The 22820-nt window shown below is 33.9% G+C and overlaps 1 protein-coding gene and 1 non-coding gene across 10 annotated transcripts in view; both read right to left on the reverse strand.

Moving 5' to 3' along the window:
* Window positions 1–22820, reverse strand: part of Gria4 (glutamate ionotropic receptor AMPA type subunit 4) — a 329568-nt gene that overhangs the window by 146254 nt on the left and 160494 nt on the right. The gene's annotated exons all lie outside the window — the stretch shown is intronic.
* Window positions 19495–19596, reverse strand: LOC143393298 (small nucleolar RNA U13). Its single transcript, XR_013090592.1, has one exon. It is a non-coding gene; the product is annotated as a small nucleolar RNA U13 (small nucleolar RNA).

Consider the following 22820-nt stretch of genomic DNA (forward strand, 5'->3'; position numbering starts at 1 on the left):
GCACCCTATGAGTTGGACATTATTGTAATCTTACTTAACTAATAATGAGATGGGGGCAGGGGTGTGTGCGTTAAAGGGCCTCAGATAAAGTGTCAAAATTTTACACAGCTAGTAAGCTGTGGAGCCTACATTCAAAGCTCATTTCCTGTCCTTATTGGCTTGGGGCTTTCCTAGATCTTAGTTAGAACTGGAACTAAATAGCATAACTGTATGCTAATACCATTTTCCCTCTAGGGAGCAATACTAGTCATTTATAAGGTATAAGGCAGGGATGTGTCTGTCTTTTAACTCCTTCTAGAAATTTTTTTTCACATTTCAGAACTATTCTTGACACATTAATGACTCATTATCAACAACATGGATTTTCTTACAACTGTTCAATTCCTGAAACCATTTCAGGCTTCACATAGCATTGTTGAATATGAAATAAATTACACTGTGGATGCAATCATCCTTATTGAAGATCTTCCGTTATGCCATCATTTAACTATGGGCAGACCAGATATACCTTTATGAGCCCTTCTTCTTTTCTCCTTCCCCTCTAGCCTTAAAAATGTCATTATTCAGACTAACTCTGTATTTATTTGCTAGCCTAGATAAGTGACCAGATAGTTATTTCTAATTTTTTTTTATAATCATCTTTTAAGTGGGAACTACTGCATTTATATCTGGCCTTCCTCTTCAAAATCTATGGAATTATCTCCATGAAGAGCAGAATAATTTGGAGAGAAGGGTAAAATAAGAAACCCAGAATTTTAGTTGGGTTATAACATTATTTGGTTGTGATTTAGCCGTGTAAGAGAGAAGAAGGGGAAACAAAGGAACACTAAGTCCCCATTCTGTGTGAGTCACTTGATATTTTTATTCTTTTTAAATTTACTCCCAAACCCAATTAGGGCACTATTATCACTATTTCAAAGATGAGAAAAAAGGTTTGTGAATTATTTTCTAAAAGGAAAAGGCAGTGCTAGGTGATAGACACAGGATTCACAGGTCGGTGTCACTGAGTTTCCAGTCTGACAAAAATCTCCACATCACACTAGAAGATGACTCCAGGTGGGGGAAAAGGGCAGATCAAAATTGGTCTGGGTCTCAGTTCTCTAGTCTGGAACATGAGATGGCTGGGAAAGAGTTTCTAAGGGTCCCATTTAAACAAACTTAGAAAAATTCTCTGTTTCCAATTATTCATAACTTATTAACAAAGCCCATTTTATCCATAAATGCTTATGAAATGAATCTGAAGAAACTCCGAATGTGACATGGGGAAAAAAGGAGAAGAATAGGCAGGCCCAGAAGGTACTGCACCAGCAAGTGGGCAATGATGCAGAGCAAACAGGAAAGCCAGCTCCCTGTACAAACTCAAAAGTTTGGGGGAATAAGTGAACAAATTCTCACTAAACAGAACTGGTTCTTGGCAAAAAAGTAAGCTAAAAGAAGTTTCGTTGGACTGTTTCATTCTCACCATTCTCCTGGCCTTGCACATGCCCTCTCTGGGCACAAAGGGGCATCTGACTCTGTAAGCAGTTCACAAGTTCCCTTCCTGATAAGCATGGGAGGGCAGAGGATGGGGAGGGAACAAATGATTGCTGGGTCTCTGTGAATCTGAGCCCACAGGAAACAATTAGCAGAGAAAGCAAGTATAAGCCCCGAATGTCATTTGCCTCTTTGTGGTTGAGCTTTGTGATACCGTCTCCATCTAGGGTTGCCAGATACAGTGAGTAAAAATGTAATGTGCTCATTTGAATTTCAGATAAATGTGAAATAATTTTTAGAATACCCCATGCAACACTTGTAACATAATTTTCCATAAAAATTATTCCTTGTTTATTTGAAATTCAAATTTAACTGAGAATCTTGTATGATTTTCAGGAAGCCCAATCTAAGTCACTTTTTAGAAATGATAAAACATTCTGGTAATGTCACTCTCTTATTCATAGGTGGGTATTAAGAAAAGTCTTTCTGGACTGAGCAATTCATCCACCTTTTGTTCACTGCCTGGCCTGGTGCTCTGAAGCTCTGGCAACCACAAGCTGCCTCTGGGGACCTGACATTTGGGACTTGGCACACCAAAAGAGTGAGGCAGAACTGGTGAGAGAAAAAAGACCCGAAGAAGTGGCTGAAATGTCTCTCTCTCCTTTGCCTTCCAGATAGACTGCGGGAAGAATTTTCATTTCTGTGCCTTTCATAGTCTAAGACTGGGGAAGGAAATTTGAAAGTCACATGTGTTGATTACTCTTCCCTCACCCTTGGCTCTGGGTTGTGCTGTTGATTCCCTGCAGCATTCCCGCCCACTGACTGTTGTGGTAGCCCCCTTGCTCCTTTGACCACCTAAAGAATTCCTGCATGGTTAATTTTATAATTTTGGAAAAAGAGGATTATACTCCAGTCAAAAGACAACTCTCTCTCTCAAATAACTCAGGCTTTTTTCTCTCCTTCCTAAATCTACAAGAGTTCATCTTGCATATAATTTGGTAAAAATTGTAGCACTGGAATCAGTATTACAGTGCATGCTAGAGAACTCCAAAATGGTACCCATATAAGAAAGTAAACAATAATCAGTAATAATTTAAGAAATGTTTATACATAGTAGCAGATATTTCATTTTCTCATAAAAATAATTCTGTAAAAAAGCAGCTTACAAATATTTAATTTTTCTTTTTGAGGGTTAATTCAAAAACACCTGTGTACTACTTTCTGTCTTCACACGTTAGGTTAAATTCTAGAAGGTTCTGGGAGGGAAATATTCTTTGACTATCCAGGAAAAATCAAATATGTATATAAAATTTCTTCTTCACAGGAAATTGCTTTGCCTTCGGAAGAAGATGGAAGTCAGGAATATTCTGGATAAGTTCCTCAGAGTTTCTTTTCCTTCTGGCCCTACTACCCATCCTCCAGGAGCTACTTGGATAGGTCATCTCTAACAGTGGACAGATGGCTAGAGAGAGCAGCTCTGACCTTTGTTCTTGGTCAGGTTGAAATCTATTTCTCCCACTCTGCCTTTTCCCCCAGAGGAAAGAATGATAGTAACGATTGGCAAGCTGTCTTCCAGAGCCAAAACTAAATTAAATGACTGCAACTGCCACCCACAACCAGGCTGTTACAACATTAATTCATCAGCCAACAGTGTAGTAACAAACAAAATTTGTTCTTTTATGTAGAACAAGTGTCTCTCTTGAATGTTTAAGTTTTTAGGACTGTATTAGTGACCAATGACACAGTGCTTCACATTGATCATTTAAATAAAGATTCTTTTAGGAAGGAATCTTTTATCCTGCAATAGTCATGATTATTGTTAACAATCCTATTGTAGGTAAAAAAATAAAAACATGGATGCTATTTGTTTAGGTTCAAAGAAGGATAGTTCTGTCTCAGAGGCCTCAAGCTAAATTCCACACTGGGCATAGGAAAACAGGAGGCACACTAAATTGAGGGCAATCCCTCTGCTTAGAGGCCAAGAGGGATGGATTGTGGAACAGAAACTGGGAAAAAGCAGAAATACTGTATTTAACCAATAATAAATCTCACCCTTTTATCCATGCAACTGCTTTAAACACTGTTAGAAATGATTACTAATTGATGTAGCCTCACTTTCATTTTGTAATCAAAATAAAAAATTTTAAATATTTTTGTTGTGTATAGATATTTACCCCAGAAGTTCATTAAATGTTATACTTGTTTATATGTCTTGAATTTAGTCACATCTATTTTTGTTACTTATTTGTATTAATGTTTTATTTTTATTAGATATTAGACTTTTAAATAAGTACTTATTTTAAATTTATAGGCTGAGCCTACATTTTACTACTCTTAAGACAGCATAGACATTGGCATTCATTCATATTTAGAGAGAAAATAAACTTTGTTCAAATTTGTCTGTTGATTTGCCATGTAACTTCTGTGACAAAGAAGTGAATTATATGCTCAAAGACCTTACCATTTCTTCGTTTCTTTTATTACTAGGAAAATGTTTTAGATCAAATAACAGTAAAGGAAAAATGATAAGGATCATTACAAGTCCTAAAAGGATTTGTAACGGATTATTTACTTGCATTTTTCTCTCAGTTTGCTTTTCAACCTTGTACTTGGGGAGAAAGGACTCTAATAGCTTGTGCCCTAAGGGAAAAGTAATTAAATGTTGCCCCTGAGGATTGAAATGGAGCAAATTATATTCCAGGAATGTGTGATTATGTAAAAAATGAACCCCACGATTTTATATAACCATAAGGCAGAGTTTAAAAGTTGCCCCAAACATTTTTTAAATGTTTTCTTTTTTTTGGTATGGTCCTAGATAGAGTAGGATTTCCTGTTTCAGTTAGTATTCTGATGGTGAGTTTTAGTCCTCCAAATTTGATTGAAATTAACAATGAAGATCAACAAATCAAAATCTTAAATGAATAAATACAAAACAATCACACTGTATCCATGGAAAAGATATTTAGTTCATGCACACAAAAGATAAACTATTCTGTAAAAGGTAGTGGAGGATCTATATTCTTAATTAGATTTAATATATTATAAAGAAAAAGATTTCAGAAATGGCTATTTTGTATTAAATAGAAACAAGATTTGATAAAAGAGGAGAATGATGAGATGAAATTGAAATGCAGGCACACATTGAATAATGATGCTTTGGTCAATGAAGGATGGCATATATATTGGAGGTCATAGAGGATTATAATGGAGTTGAAGAGTTGCTGTCGTATAGTGGCATCGTAGTCATTGTTAACACTGTAGACTGTTTGTGGTTATGTTGTTGTAAGCAGACGGACTGTATACACTTCTGGGTAATGATAATAAACGACTGTTACTGGTTCATAGATTTACTATATTTAATCAATATTTTAGAGTGCAATCTATATAGACATATGTAAAAGTTAACTATAAAACAGCCTTGGGTAGGTCATCTAGAAGTTTTCTAGAAGAAGCACTGTTAACATAGGAGGTGACATCACATATATGTCTCTTCCTCTGAAGACCTTCCAGTGGCCCAAAATGTGGACGAGGAGGACAGTGATATCAATGATTCTAATCCTGTGTGGCCTAGGCTTTTGTGCATGTTTGTGTCTTAGTTTTTAACCAAATGTTTTTTAAAAAATTAAAAATAGAAAAAAAACTTATAGAATAAGGATAAAATGAAAATTGTACAACTGTGCGTGGTATTTATATTTTAAGTTGTGTTATTACAGGAGTCAACAAGTTCATAAACTTAACAATTTATAAAGTAAAAAATGTCACAGTAAGGTAATTTTAATTTATTTTGAAGAAAGAAAAAAAATTTTAATAAATTTCACGTAGCCTAGGTATGCAGTGTTTATAAAGTCTACAGTAGTGTCCAAGAGCCTATGTCTTTCCCTTCACTCAGCCCTCATGCACTGACTTCTAGTCCTACCATCTCCAATTCTGGTTAGTGCCTGGATGAGTGTTCCATTCTTATGTTTTATATTGTATACTAGTGTACCTTATCTATAATTAGGTATGCTTATATGCACGAATTCTTACCATTGTGTTAAAATTTCCCACAGTGTTCACTATATTACACTCACATGCTATACAGCTTGCAACCCAGGAGCAATGTGCTAGACCATGTAGCCATGGTATATGACAGGCTGTGGCAGTTGGGTTAGTGTTAAGACTCTGATGTTTACATAATTTAATCACTTAATGACTCATTTCTCTAATGGTATCTCCTGTCTTTCAGCAATGCATGATTGTAGACTAGACAAATTAATATTGAAAACAGTAAAACGTAATAGACAACAGAGATTACTTGAAGCTAAGCAGAAGAGAAATCTGCGAAAGATCCAGAACATGAAGAAAGACAAGAATTCAGGGGAAAAAAATAAAACAAAGTTATCAGAGTGGAGCAAAGAAGGAGGAGACAGACCTACTTTATGAATAACCAGAGTCACTGAAGAATAATAAACATTGTGGACTCAATAATTAGTCATGCAGTAGGATGAAAAATATAGGCTAATCATGTTTTGGAAGTGGAAAGAGACTAAAACTGGATATTTATAGGACCCACTGAACATTTAAAAACCAAATAAGTAGAAATTAATATCAAAACATGCTGCTAATAAAAACAAGTCAAGGTTTTACATGAAGTTAGGCTAACAAGACAATTAGTCTTACAAGGATAGAAAGAAAAATATCTTTCTGCTCTAACTTCAATTTTCATCCCTTGGAGGTAGTCACTTGAAATCCTTAGAAGTTTTTGATGGCTTTTTACTTGATTATAAATTTCTAAATATATAAGATCTAAGTGTCATATTGCTATTACTAGACTATTTTTAGTATTAAATATTATCTATTGACTTCCTGTATGAAAGAAGGATCTAGCTGTCTTGATTCTCTTCAGCGTGATCACCTCTTACCCTCTTCCATTCTAATCCTTCTAAGAAGTTGTTACAACTTTGACTTACAGCAATATATGTTATCCTTGTATTCCCAATTCAGAATCCTATTTACTGTACTATTTTATTGCTTTATCTATAAGCAATTAGAGTCTGCTCTTTTCATGCTGTTTTTAAATTATATAATAACATGAATAAGAATCCCCCACCCCATGTATTGAACCATCTGTGAATCTGTTCAATTTGAAAATTCTTATCCTTAGGGTCTATAGATTTTTTTTTTTTTAGCTTTGCTCTGTTTTCTTTTAGGAATTCCTATCAGTTGGACATTCAGTGTCATGAATTGGTTCTCAATTTTCCTCATTTTTTCTTATATTTTTCCTTTTTTGACATTTGTTGATGCTACACTTCTTTTTTACATTTCATTTTATTTTTGTTGTCTTATTTTTAATTTTCAAGGGTTCTTTTTTGATTGGTTTATGAATATTCATTTTGTAGCCCTTTGTTCTTATTTCATACATATATAGCCTGCTCTCTTTGTCTCTCTGAACAAAAGCATTTCAACATTTTAATTTCAACATTTTCCTTCACTAAAATCTTTTCACTTCAAAATTATTTAAGCTGTTTTATTTTGCTTGGGTGAAAATTTTCCAATTAGGGGCTTTTCTCAAATTTGTCATAGAGTGTGTGCTAATATTTAGAAGTAAGGCACTAAAGACATTCACAAGGAGGAAAATTCGACACCAACAATTTCCTTTCATAGCTTGTTTTCATAATGGCACATCTTCCCTAAATTCCTCATGTCCCCAGAGTAGAATATTCTTGATTTATTCTTTTAAAAGTCACATCCAGATTTGTGTGGGATGTGAGATGGGTAAAATGCCAGGTACCTGATTTAGGAAATGGTGGAGAGTTTAAAGTTTTCAAAACAGGTTTAAACCATTATACCTGTTTCCAGCCCCAGAGGTGTTCTGTGTCCCCCACCCCAAGAACATCGATGCCTCCATTCTTGAACCTTTCTGGTGGTTTCTGTGATGTAACGTTCCTTGGTTTGTTCTACCTTCCTTCTGATGTCCGCTTATGGTGCTTTGTCAAGCCAGGTACTTGGACTGTCTGCTCTGTGGTTTCCAGTTTTGTTTTCCTATTCCTCTTGTTCACCTGGGGATGTGTCCACACTCCTCCACTTACTCATCTCTTCACTGTCAGTAGAATGATGGAGGATAGGGTGGCAAGGAAAAAAATTCAATTTATCTAATTTAAATAGAAATCTAACTATTTAAACTAAAAATAAAGAAGCCTAAAATTCTTTGGTCTAAAAGAAGCAAGGAAAAAAGAAATACAGATTACTTCTATTTGAGTAAAATATCAGGCTAGCTTTGAATTTCTCTTCCGCAATTACAAATTGCTTTGATTCGGTGCTGTTTTAAGGCCTCTCTCTAATCCTTCACTTCTCACCTTTACTGCTTAGATAATGTCAACTTTCCCCTAAATTTCTAGATTAAATAGAACTCTTCGGTCAGGCCCTTGGTTTCCAGTTAAGCCACATTTATGGGTTCCTAAGAAAGGCGCTCTGCCACAAAATAACTTTAACAGAATTTGACATTCTGCCATTTAATAATGGAATATACACTTTGTGTCTAGAAGGCTTTTAAAGTTTCACAAATCCTTATTAAAATGTAAATGTCTATGGATGGGATAACCTCCTAAGCTATTAGCAATTATTGTGGTCAAGAAAGTCCACTGCCCAAGGGAAGTGCAGCTGATCATGTATACTGACCTTTAGCATTCCAGAATTTTTTTTTTTGGTGTGTGTTTGCCCTTTCTGTTGTATTGCTTTAATTTAGTCATTTATTTTATGCAGTTCTTTGACTTTGGTTAATGCTTTTTGCTTCAATCATGCCAAATTTGGTTTCTGATATGGCTTCATCTTTTTGTAGTTGTTTTTCTTTCTTTTTGTTATTTCTTCCTCTCCATTTGAATTTTACACTTCTTGGGCATTTTGGAGATTTGATTGACGCAAGGGCTATTTTAGACTCTTAATTGTTCATGTTTTCCCTCTTAATAAGCAGTTACTGGTGAGTGGGTTGTCTTATTAGATCATGGATGACCTCTTCACTCTTTTTATTTTCCATTCCCTGATCAATCTTTTCACTGATGAGTCACATTAATTGATTAATACACATTGTTTGCAGAAACAGTACTCTGAATTCTATGTTAGCCTACTCATTACTAAAAAATATCATGTTACAAGGTAAATGTAACAGAAATGGAAAAAGAAAAGGCCAGCTTGAAATAATTGATGTAACAGTATTACTTTAAAATATTATTAGCAACCAATCTCAATTCATTATAGAACTGTTTCAAACTATAAAACTCTGTCTGAGGAGGTGGCCCTGAGATCAGTTGCTTTGGCTTATGAGGATATGGAGTCTCTAATGTGTTATTTCCTATTAGGTACTTGCACAAATCAAACCAGTTCTCCCCCGCCCCCAGCAGTCATTTTTTGTTCTCTTTGGAAAAAGGTGAACTGCTATGTTTTGGTCATTTAGTTCAATGGAAAAATTTTTTGCAATGATCTTCATATCTAATGCATTTTTTCAGTGATTTTCACATAGGAATAGGTTTCAAGTAAAGCACATTTTTAACCATTCAACAATGAAAACAGTTGAAAAACAAAGGGCATTTTTTAAAACACCAGCTATCACCATGTTTTCAGACTTAAAATTATGCATTCATCCATAAAATTTTATTCATCTTTACAATACTTTCTTCCTCATTCCAATGAACTATTATTAATTATCTTATTTAACCTCTTGACATCCTTCACAATTCTTATCAAAAGCTCCCTATGTCTACTATCATTTTTCTGTGCAAAAGTACACAACCAGATTTGTTTTTTTCTCTCTCTTTTTCAATATAATTCAGTTTCTTAAATCAGTTAAGAAGAGGATTCTGTTTTCTTTCCTTTAAATGGCTGTGTGTATGTGTGTGTGTGTCTAAGTTCATTGTATACACAGGTATGATTTACTTAAATGGAAGCAAGAACATTTGATGTTCATAAAGTTATGTTTATTTATTAAGGCAAACTGAACACAGCTTTAAATCACAATATGCCTCTAATAATCAAGTTTGTATGCTTCACAGATTAAGCAAAATCATTATAAGAGCTTATACCATGTGAATCTATTAGTAAGAATGTTTAATTAATGTTTCCTATGAGTGTAATGTGTGAGCCTATAGATCACCAATCTGCCCTTTAAATAAACATAACTTCAAGTCCAATTAGATAACAATGCAGGGTTCAAAAAAGTTTCAATCATATGTTATAAATGAACATGAATGACCTCTTCACTCTTTCTATTTTGTTAATTTTCTGTGCCCACATTCCTTATTCTTTCCATTTTCACAACTCCTTTTGGCTTTTTCAAATCTAAGAAAGGTTAAACATATGAGAGAGAGAGAGAGCTGTTCTCAATTGCAACCTTCAAGATATTAATAGCCATTGCTCTTTACTTCTTCTGGTTTGGCATCAATGAGAATTACCTGTCTATCTAACCTACCAACCATGTTGTAAGCATACTTTGGAACTGGGGCCACGTTTTCTATACCTTTGAAGCCCCAGAAAAAGCTCATTAGGGGTTCATGAAGTATTCCTTATCTGGAAGATACACAATGTGTGTTACTTAACTAGTGAAAAATGGAATTATGATGAAAATAGCATTTCAATTTATTTAACTGTTCATGAACATTGATCTAAAATACTACTCAGAAGAGGCTATTGATTTAATCACTTCAATTATGCCTTAATGCAGTTAAAACAGATAATTAACTTTTTAGCATAATTAAATTTTCACATTCACATGTATAATAAATGACCTTTGTTTCAATTTGTGAAGCATAAAGTACATAACCTATAAGACTCTCATATGTATAAAATATTGTATGTTTACATCTGTATACATGTACATTGAACATAGCTTTATTTAGATAGGTTGGCATAAATATATGATTACCTAAGGAAATATCTAGACTTCACAATGGCAAATAACCTAAAGTCTTGCAGTATGGATTAATGGAAAATTTGTAGTATGGAATGAGTAACATCTGCCTTGCCTATTGTAAGAAACTGTTAATCTTCAACAGAAATTCTGTAAATAATAATGGTCTGAGGATGAATAAAATCAAAATGTTTCAGGAAACAATCTCATTAAATGTATAAAAATAAACAATTTTCACTCAAATAATGTACTATGCAAAAGATACATTTAAACACATAGACATTAATATATTAAAATACAAATAGGCATATCTATTTTTCCTGTGACCTGACAAAAGCTACAGTTAGAAAATGGTGGTCATAGAAATTCACATAGATTATCTCTGTTTTGTAACTTTTTATTTTCCAGTGATCTTTCACTGAAAAGTCATCATTGAAAATTTCAAATGTTACTCACTGTGATGTAAGGTTAGAGATAGGTTTAAAATATCCTTAGTTAAATTCTAAATTGAATACTAATACTATGAGGTTCTAGCATGCATGTGTGTATAAGTGTGTGGTATATACAATGTTACACAATAGCTATGTTAATATTCTTAGCATAAATATAATAAACCTGATATAAGTTAATAAAACACAGCTCTTGATTAATAATATACTTTGAAAGAAGCAAATAAAAATAAATGTTGATGACTTCATAATGTACATTTGATAATTAATCAGTCTTTAAGATATTTTTTTAGTAAGAAATGCATTCAATATTCTTATAAAGAAAAAGAATTATGGTAAACAATAAAGTGATATGAAATATTTTTATTTGTAGGAATATCTGATCGAATTAACAAACAATATCTAGGAAACCTTTTAACAGATTCACTGAATTGTTGAATAGATTGAGAAATATTAATAGCTAGAAATTACCTTTTATATGTGCTCGGTTTTATACCTAATTATTTTCCTTATTTGTGCAGAGTTCAATTAGCTATTTTTTTCCACGTTTTGATGGCTGAGGTCGCTGAAGAGGTCACTGAATCCAAGTGTTTGGATTTTATTTGTTTTTAAGTTGTGCTTTCTCATCTTCATTTTGTAAGTATCTAGTTATCTCAGGTGGTTTTCCATCTAGGAGACACTGACTCAGCTCTTAAATAGGAATGCACAGCAGAAGCTGCATTTCAACATCATCTTGCCTACTGCGGTCATTCTGGCTCTGGTTTTGGTGATCTACTAGCATATGGGTTCTTGCTGTATGGTTTCTAGATTCCCTTTGGCTAATTTGTGTTTCTGTGCTCCTTCTACCACTGTCTGTTTTAGGAATACAATTACTCTGGGTTTGTGAGTTTGTTCTAGGTCACTAACTAAACTGATGAATCTCCTTGATGTGGATGCACCTGCTCGCCTGTCCACCTGGGATTTTGTTCACTCACCAATTTGCCTGCCTTGTCTTGCTTGCATTGTCATCCCAGATACTGGCCTTTGCTTCAACTTTGCCTTATGATACTACATTGTGCATGTCTTTTTCTTTGTGATGTTTCTAGTTGTCACTCTCATAGTATTATAGAGCATTTTAGTTATCAAACTTCTGGTGATAAGAAGCACAATATCCACCATGGAACTCAATTTCATTTTTGTTACACTTATTATTAAAATGTCTTTTCTTATTTTGAGTTTAAATTAGCTTACTCATTTTTTTTCTATTTTGGTCTCACTGAAAATGAACATAATGTTATTAGTACATTGTAGACTATAAATGGTAATTTATGGTACTGGTAGCTATATTTATTCCTCAAAGTTTTCAATTCACAAAGTTTTCTCCTCATGTATAATATAATAGTAGAAAGTTAAAAAAATTGTCTCCAACTTTAATGAAACTCATTATGCTCTAAAGTTAAAATTCCCTCATTTTTTGCTTTAAAGTGCATTTGGTATTTTTTTTTCATTCAAAAAATAACAGTTATTGCAGTAAAACACAATGCTTTTTAATTTTTCCTGTTAAAATGATTTTTTTCCATTCTCTGTTTATTATTGAAGTAAAACCCATATGCATTTAATCCAGTTCCTGCAAGTTTATTTTAAATTTTATTCACCTGGAGTTTGCTCTGACTTAATATTTCACACTATACTCATATGAATCACACATCCCTAAATTCTATTCATTTTAAATGTTAAAGATTTATATATTTCAACAGCTGGATGCATTTTAATAAAGTTTCTTACTCTTTTTCCCCTTTTGGTTTTTAAGAGATATGATTTTGGTTTTTCACAATCTTTATTTTATTCTTAATTTCATCTTCCAAGAATTTTATTTTTGGCATTTTATTGATTAAATAGCTAAATTTTATTAAGATTTAGTATATCTATTGTAAATAAATTACTGGGAAAAACAGATATATATTACTGTCTGTACCATGCTACACTTAGTTAATACTTGATGTTAGCTGATTTAGATTCTGGATTGAATTCATGTATAACACCTGCCTATTAATAGATGTACAGCCTATGTTTCAGTATGTTTCATGATTCTAGACTAAAATCAAGAAGCTCATTTATGAAAGCAAACTTTGTTGGTTTATTCATCTATATTTTGGAATTCATTTTTAAAAGTAAGGCATTTTAATGTGCCACAAATAATAATGTCTTAGATGAGGCTTATGAAATACAAAGTTAAAAGAACTTTGGACAGTTTGCTTGCCATGGAAATAAAGAATGAGATTTATTTTCAGCTATATTTTTTTTAATTAAAATATCTTTTCCCAATTAGTTATACATGACAATAGAATGCATTTTGACACATCATACATAAATGGAGCATAATTTTCACTCTTCTGGTTGTACATGATGTAGAATCACACAAGTCATGTAATCATATATGCACATTGGGTAATAATGTCTGATTCATTCATTTACCATCCATTTACTGCAAATGCCATAATTTTATTCTTGTTCAAGCTGAGTAATATTCCATTGTGTATATGTACCACATTTTCTTTATCCGGTCACTTATTGAAGGACATATAGGTTGGTTCTATAGTTTGGCTGTTGTGAATTGTACTGCTATAAACATTGATGTGGCTGTGTCCCTGTAGTATGCTGATTTTAAGTACTTTGAGTTTAAACCAAGGAGTGAGATAACTGGGTCAAATGGTGGTTCCATTACAAGAATGAGATTTCATAGTATATAAGTTCTTATTAATTCAGGATGTATTAATTATTTTAGCTAATTGACCATGTCTAAACTTAAATATGCTAAAAGGATTGATTTTTTAATATTTAGACTAAATTAATATTTATATTCTCTGATTTACAGCCTTTCCCCCTAATTCAGATTTTAGGTAATTTGAAGCATCCAAATTCAGTGTTTTAGGGCATATGCACCTCATCTTGTTAGTTTCAAAACTCCTCACAGCTACATTTGGAACTCGGTATTATCTTCTTCATTATAATAATTATTATTTTTTTAAATTGGTTGTTCAAAACATTACAAAGCTCTCAAAGAAGCTAAAACTCAAAAAGTGTAAGTAATTTGGCAAAAGTCACGGTTAAAAAATGGTGGTGATGAAAATCCACACAGATTATCTCAGTTTTGTAGCTTCCTCTTTTCTGATCTTGATTTCATCCTTTCACATTGGAAGCACTTACTTCCATTTGCCCTTGACAATGGCAGAAACTGTGACCGCTGTCTAATCTCAATTTCAGTCACTAGCTTTGTGAATCCCATTGCCTGTCCCTCTGACTAATTCTCTCCACAGTCATTCACCAGCAGAACCTGGACCCTGCTAGAACTCAGTGGTTCATTGGTTCTACTATTTTTGTTCTTTCCCTCATTGTCCTTAAGTGTTTTCTTACTCAAGATTTATGGGTAATCAGAGTAGTGCTTACATACAACTCCCTTTTCCTCTCTGATCTGCCTTATTTATTTGGCAAATTTAACCCAGATTAAGTCCAATTTTCATCACTCTGAACCTGTATCCTTATAGGTGAATGTGGCTGGTGAAAAACAAACAAACAAACAAAACCCAGAAAAACCACAGTCTTAGTAACTTGTCTCCTTTTAAATTCTAAATGGTTTCTGGTGATCATATTTAGTGTTTGTTTTTCATTATCATTCTTACTTGCCCAAGTACTATTTAAAATATTTTTCTTCTCTTTCCTTAACTTCTCTACATATTCAACTTCAGCACGTCATCTTGACTTCTGCTTTATCTAAATATTAAAGCCCTCAGAACAGAACCCCTAAGAACTTCTACCATTCTATCTGCCCATGTATTTATCTTGGTGGGTGAACATTCCACATAGTCTGCTGTTACTAGGGTGAACATTCTGTGCTCTAAGGTAGAACCAAGACCTTTATGTGTAGCGTAGGTCCCAACTTCTGTCACCTATTCAGGGACATCTCCAGTAATTCTCCCGACTATCTCCATTATCATTATTATTTTTTATTTCTCTGGTGATCATTTCATTAGCTTGCTTATAAAAGTTGGAACTGAACCCATTTTTCCTGCAGCTGCTGCCTCATTTTTATCCTTTTCTTTACAGAAAAATGTCTTGGAAGAGTCCCTTTTCTTGTTGTCTTCATTTTCTTTCTTTCTTTCTTGAACAGCTTCTAATTAGGTGTTTGCCCTGTTCAATGCAGTTGCTCTTGTGGAAAACACCAGTGACCTCCATGTTTTTCCCCAGCAGGCATTTCTCAGAACTCATCTCACTTGATTTACAAAGAGCATTTGACCAAATCAGTCACTCTTCCCTAGAAACCATTTTATACTTGGCATGTAAACTATCACATCACCTAGTTCTTTTTTTACTCCCCCCCCTTCCCAGTCACTCTTTCCCTAGTCTTTTCACTGATTCCCTTTTTACTCAATCATTTCTAAAGCTTAGAGTGGCTCAAGGCACAGTTTATTATTATTTGGATCTATTTTTTTCCTGTTCCAACTTTCTATCAGCTGATGATCTCTAGAGATGGCTTTCAGCATCATCTTACTACTAATAGCTCTCAAATTTATATCTTTATTCTGATCCTCTCTTTTGAATTGAGAACAACGTATCTAACTGCTAACTTGGAATTTGTTCTGGAACAAAATTAGGCTTGGAACTATGTCTACTTGGAATTCTAAGGATAAGCATTTCAAAATTAATGTTAAAACCTAACCTCTACCTGGTTTCCCACAAGTACTCTATTCTTTGTCCTCATCTCCTTAATGACAATTCTCTTTTCAGGTTCTAGAGCTCAATATCTCAGCATCATCCCGAATGCCTCCCTTCCTGTCCCACTCCACAATAGCAAACCCTGATGGCTCAACTTTTGAGTAAATTTACTAGCTTTCTATATCCTGAACTCAGCCACCTCTCATTACTCCTAGTGCTGGTCCAAGCATTCTACAATTGCCCAACTAATAATCAGTATCCAGTACCCCTTTTTAATCAGTATCCAGAGAGATGATGCAAAATGTAAGTCAGATTATATCATTCCTCTTCTCAGTCAAGTGAAATTCTTATCATATGCAAAGTCCCATGAGATACAACATACATTACCTCTCTGAGATACTTTGTCTCTGTCCTTTGTTTTCTATTTCTAACCAATTTTGTCTTTTCACTTCTCCTCACACACTCTAAGGAAGCTGAGTGTTTCTCAATCAAGTGTTTCTCATTGAATATTACTCCTGCCTGACAAACTTCCCCAGATAAGTACTGAGGACAAATTCCCCCATTTTCTTCAAGTCTTCACTGAAAGTTACCTTTTCATGCGGTTCAATCTTTCCTTTCTCAACATTGTTGTCATCTACTTTATTCTTTTCTTTGTTGATCTAAAAACGAATTTATCTTTTTTATTATCCTCTTTGCTTGAATGCCAGCTTCATGGGTATAGAAAAGTATTGTTTTGTGCATATGTGTGTGTGGGGTGGTGGTGTTGGTTGTGTGTACATGTGCTGTTATTGACTTTTTCTTATTTTTATTGTTGAATCTAGAACAGTTTCTGGAACATAGTGAGTACCCAATAAATATTTGCTGAATAAGTCAATGCACAGATGAGGTAGAATTCTAATTTGGAACTATCCTGTTCCAGAATTTCAAACAATTTTTGTTATTTAAATATTAATCAGCAATCAACTAAATAAATGCATTCAGTTCTGTGGTAGACACCCGAAGGCAAGCAGACAGAGTTTGTGTTCTTGCCAGAAAGTAGATAACATCAAGAGTAAATAGTAGACGTTAGCAGACAATTAATTTCAATGGTGTCACACTGATTCCAAGTCATACGAAGGGGAAAATGGACAAGATATAAAGGAACCCACTACAGTTTCAAAGTGGTAGGGTTATTAACTGATTTAAGTGAGAGGTGACATTTAGCCAGATTATGGAAACAAAGCATTACTTAGATTGGAAGAAAACTGGAGTCCTAACTACTGAGAATGAATTAGGGTTGGAATTAGGGAACAAATTTTAATATTGCAGATGATGTTCCAAGAAAATTGCAAGGGAATTTAGACTTTATGTAGTGGTAAATAGAGAGTCAGAATGTCCTCACAGACCCAAAAGCTCACTATGTAATCAGGCTACCTGACTATTTACATTGGTAGAATCAAACACTTTGATGTTTTCCCATTTTTAAAAATATTTGTTGTTTTTAGATATACACCACAGTAGACTATATTTTGATATACATACATGCAGTATAACTTACTCTAATTAAGATTTCATTCTTGTGGTTGTACATGATATGGCATTTCACTGGTTGTGTATTCATATATGAGCACAGGAAAGTTATGTCTTTTTCATTTTACAGTCTTTCCTATGCTCATTCCTTCCCTTTCCATCATTTACCTTTGTGTAGTCCAATGAACTTCTATTCTCCTCCTCCCCCTATTGTGTGTTAGTATCCATCTACCAAAGAAAACACTCAACCTTTGTTTTGGGGGGATTGGCTTATTTTACTTAGCATGATAAACTCCAGTTCTGTTTACTGGCAAATGCCAGTTTCATTCTTCTTTATGAGTGAATAATATTTCATTGCATATATACCACATTTTCTTTATCCATTCATCTTTTGAAGGGCACCTACGTTTTTTTCCCATAGCTTAGCTATTGTGAATTGAGCTGCTATAAACATTGATGTGGCTTTGTCATTGTAGTATTCTGATTTTAAGTCTTTTGGGTATATACCAAGGAGTGGGATAACTGGGTCAAATGGTGGTTCCATTCCATGTTTTCTGAGGAGTGTTCATGCTGCTTTCCAGAGTGGTTGCAGCAATTTGCAGTCCCACAAACAATGTGGGAGTGTGCCTTTTCCCCACATCCTTTCCAACATTTATTGTTACTTGTATTCTTGATAATTGCTATTCTGATTGGAGTAATATAAAATCTTGGTGTAGTTTTAATTTGCATTTCTCTAATTGCTAAAGATGTGAACTTTTTTTTATATATTTTTGACCATTCGTATTTCTTCTTCTAAGAAGTATATGTCCAGTTCCTTTGCTCATTTATTGATTGGGTTATTTATTTTTTTGTTATTAAGTTTTTTGAGTTCTTTGTATACCCTGGATAGTAATGCTCTATCTTAGGTGCAGATGACAAAGATTTTTTTTTTAAAGTTATACATATACCATGATTCTTTTTTAAAAGAAGTGCATCACTAATTGGACCTTTAGGCTATAACTTTATATTGTTAGTAAGCTTGATTTGTGCATTGTTCCTTACCTAGACACAACTTCTTTGGCATTTCTTATGTGTTAGTTCTTCTAATAGAGTGCCTTTTGTATCATCTCTTGGATTTATTTCAGGCTTCTTCTTATTATCAAGATAAGATGAAGACTTCATTGTAAAAAAAAGGGCGATGATAAAAACTTCTTTGTGTTCTTTCTAAGACAAAATTATCAGTAGCTTTCGGAGTATTAATCTGAAAGTTAAGTCAAAATCATATCAAAAACATTTGAAGAAAATGGATGCTCACTCACTTACAGAAGATGTTACTTTACTTTATAGTAAAAAGAACTTTTATTTCTTAATGTTATTTGCTTAGTTTTCCATGTGTTCATACTAGATAACCACCTATTACCTACTATTGACTTGTCTTCTCTTTGGTCTCAAAGAATAATGGAGGGACAGAACACTGACGGCAGTCATATCACACTCAAGGGGAAAGTAACAGCAGTACTGATACCATGCTTATTGAATTCTGGAAATGTGACTAAAATTAATATCGATATACATAAGACTATTTACAACAAAAGCTAAGTGCTTCAAGAGGTCAGCTCACATGATTTCCAAGTCTCATGCATTACTGCCAATATATACAATAAATGTCATAGTTTTCATGTTTCAATGGGTCTGGAAAGAGAAAAAAGATTTAAGATGCGATCAATTGAAAATATAAAAATAAATAAATACATGTTAGGAAAAAATAAAGCAATCTTTCCAAAAATTCTGCATTTGATTATAGGATAATGGATAAGTTGGATAGAATGAATGAAACTATTGAGTTGCATCCTGGGGAAGAGGATGTATGGACAAAAGAGGAGTTGGCTGATGGTAAAGTTGAAATAGAAGAAGATAATAAAAAATTTCATGCAAAATGATGCAGGTTCTTGAAGGCTTAGGATAATGTTAGGAAATGGACATCACTACAGGCAGCATGTGGCTGGCAAGTCTTCCTGCATGGACTGTCAGTTAAAATGCCATGTGTCATTTGCTGAAACTCCTACTTATTTCCTCACTGAACTTCAATTACTTAAGCCACCCAAAGTTACTTAAATGGTCTGTATTATTAAGCAACAGCTATAAAGTTTATTGGTTAATTATAATCAATATTAATAACAATGGTAGTAGTAATAAAGTTGAGTATAAGTGCATAATGTGTTCTAGAATCATGTCCATTTTCTTTATTTCCATATTTTTCTGAAGACAATGCAGGTTTCACACAATCTTCTTGAATTAATGCAACCATATTTCCCCTGGCTTAATGTTTACCCCTCCTCAAATTCTTTTCAAAGTGATTTTGTTTACTTTGTTTTAAAAAATGCACCAGGAACTTCTCATAATCCTTAGAATAAAGTGCAAAATCTTTTGAGTCTTACCTTACTTGTTCTAATGTGATCTTTTTTTTTCTTCTTTTTTTTTAATGAAAAATAGTCATAGGATCCTCAAAGTTCATGTCAGATGGGTAATGTGCTGATGTCATAACAAGGTTTAGAGGGAGGCACATCTCACGCTAGAGCATGAACACCCAATCATCACGCTCATGAACCAAAGGATCTAATGTGATCTTTTCAGCTTCATCTCTTGCCCCCAAGCATCTGTCTACCCACTCACAACCTCACACTCTAGTTCCTTTCCTAACACACTTCCTTTAGTTCCTCGAACGGGTGATGCTTTCCTACTGATTTTCAAGGGGAGCCACAGCATAACTTCTCTGGAAGTCTTTATAAGACCACCCGAATTTACCAGGTCACACATACCTGCACCTAAGGTAAATAAGTATTTTTCCCCTATCATGCATTCATCACATCATACATTAAATAAGAATCACTGGTTTAATTAATTTCTTTTCTCTCTCTAGCCTGCAGTTCTTAACAATTTCTGGTATCACAGACCTATTTAGCCTATTTAGCATTCTGATGAGGTCTTTAGTTCCCTTATTCAGAACAATGCTTTTAAGTGCATAAGATGAGCTTCATAGGATTACAAAAAAAGTGATTCAAAGTATTAAAAACTAAATTTATGATATCACAAACTATTTGCTTTTTATTCATGCATTAAATAATAAAATCTAATGGCATATCAATAACAAGAAACTTAAAAATCAACATGAACAAAAATGGTATTTTTAGATATGTGCAACCCTACAATGACACATGAAATTATCTGTGATTTTTTTTAATGTTTGATGAGGTTACAGGTATTGCTAAAATTTCTGTGGTTTGTGACCTATATTCACAATTGAAATTAATGCTAAATTCTAGTTACATGTTAAGAAATATAAAAGAGGTAATTAAAAGGTAATTGTTTTTCCTATATGAGTTACAACTCCCCTCACCTATTTTCGGTTAAAACCTTGGTACTAGAACATTTACACTATAAGGAGAGGTACCAGATCTGTCTTGTTTATCTTTGAGTCCCTATTTGTTACTAAATAGCCATACTAAACAAACACCTGCATCAGCTTATTCTAGATGCTGGAGGTAGAGCTATGCATAGGGCAAAACCCCATATCATGGGGCTTTGATTCTCCTGGGAAAGGAAAGTTTTCCTTAGCATATCAAAGACACCCATACTGTTTATGAACTTGAGTGCTTCTCTTCTGCTTTGTCTTCTAAGATCAGTAAGTGCCTATAAATACATACTGTCATAGTTTTTAATCAACTACGGTACGGAATTTCTGAATTAATTGGCTAACAGAGCATTTGAAAAAATGCACACTGTCATAACTGTTGGCTACATTTAGGGATCCTGGACATAAAGAGTTTAAGTCCTACATCTCTGTGCTCTGATTCACATGATTCTCCCTATTTTAAGTGCCCCTGCTCTGGTTACCTACTACCTTTTCTAGCTTCACGTATCATTTACTCTGGGGAGAGTTCTTTTGATTCTTTCCACATATCTTCACCATTCTGATTAGTATCCTTTTCTGGTGTTCAAACAGCAGGTTGATCAAATATCAGGGACACTCGACTACTGAGCCACATCCCCAGTCCTATTTTGTAGTTTTTTTATTTAGAGACATGGTCTCATTGAGTTGCTTAGTGCCTCGCCGTTGCTGAGGTTGGCTTTGAACTCGCAATCCTCCTGTCTCAGCCTCCCAAGCGGTGTGCCACTGCGCCTGGCCAAATGTCTATTTTTGAACACTTTACAGACAGGAGTTATCTGCCTATGTATTCATGTCCCCATTTTGCTTCCCCCAGACTTCATGATCCTGTGTCTGCTAAAGCTACAAGGCTCTTGACAAAGCAGAGCGATTGCTCCACCCTCTGAAAAACTGCAACCAAAATTTTACATGGAGAACAATTTCACAGGAGGCTTTCTAATTTGAGAACATTCTTTCTTGCTTTATTAAGAAAGGTTTAAAAGTCCATTTTCAGAGGGGTAGAAGAGTCCTGCATTTAATGATCTCAAAACCTTTTAAAATTGACAAAATGTGTACATTTTGAACATCCTGATGTGGGATTCTATGGGACTGTCTCTTTGATAGAATAGGAGACAGACCATCCACAATGTTTTGTCTGATCCAGGACTCCAAGGACTGGTTGCCCAGTACTCTTACCATCCCTGGGAAATAGTATAGTACCCAGCACAAGGTGGTTCTCTATAAATGTCTCCTCCACAGAACCAAGGTGTTTTTTAATAGGATAATGAAATTTATTAGCTTGCTAGCAGAAGAATCTGTTTTTCTGGTAAAATGTGTGCTTTTCCTAAATATGAGAATAAAGAAAACTTTGAGTATATGATATGACTTTACATGTATTGCTTTAAGTTTCAATAATTCAGTTTCTGAGTCAACAAGAGGGCTAATAAACAACGTATCTGTATGTTGAACAAACTCTGGTTGGCAAACTTTTATAGACCAGACAAAGGCCCAGATTGAGTATTAAATATCAATTTAGTGTCCATCTCCTGATTTAGACTATAAACCAGTTGAAGAGCAGGTCTAAACTCATTAAATGACATTTATTGATCTGAAAACTTTAGATAAAAATCTCAGTTAAAATTTAAAATTAAGCCAGTAGATGCAAGAATAATGGTTATGTATAGTGACTAAGTGCCTTTCCTTTTATATGGTAATTATTGGAAGAAATAAGAAAATATTTTCAGATATTTTATAAATATATGTTACTAATTTGAAAAACTCACATCTCCAATGTAGAGATAATGCATGCAAAACTTGTTGGGGAGATTGAACATGTATTAGGGTTATGATTAAGCACTTTCCATATGAAAAGGATCTAATTTACTCTTGTCAAGAACTTTCTAGAAGGAATGATGCTTTTTATGACATACACACCCCCAAATTGTAATTGTAAGGTGGGAAGATTTTGTTACCACTTTTAATGTCTAAAACTTATTCTCTCCCAGGAACTTTCTTGCATAAATTTATGCAAAATAAATTGCATATCTGACTAAAGCCACACCTCTTGCAAATTACTTTTTATATTTGAGCATACTTAAAATATTTCCTAAATAATTTAAGTCTTAGCTCTTGATGTTGGTTTATTTCTTGTTGCATTTTATGTCTACTTTATCATACTCTACAGCCTGGGGTTGACTTCTATCCTACAAACTTAATAGTCATATGCAGTTCAGAATTAGTTTATTTCTGCTTTTCACATGAGACTATCCAAGTATAATTGCACTCTTTCACATTCCTGAAATGTTTTCCAAATGTTTTTAACATGCAAAATTTATAAGTAATATTTAAAAAGTGTTGTTACCTAAGGGAAAGTGATGTTACTGTTTATATCTTCATTTCAGCCAACATTAAATCA

The sequence above is a fragment of the Callospermophilus lateralis genome, chromosome 2 (genome assembly GCF_048772815.1).
Source record: "Callospermophilus lateralis isolate mCalLat2 chromosome 2, mCalLat2.hap1, whole genome shotgun sequence".
In the NCBI taxonomy this organism is placed as follows: domain Eukaryota; kingdom Metazoa; phylum Chordata; class Mammalia; order Rodentia; family Sciuridae; genus Callospermophilus; species Callospermophilus lateralis.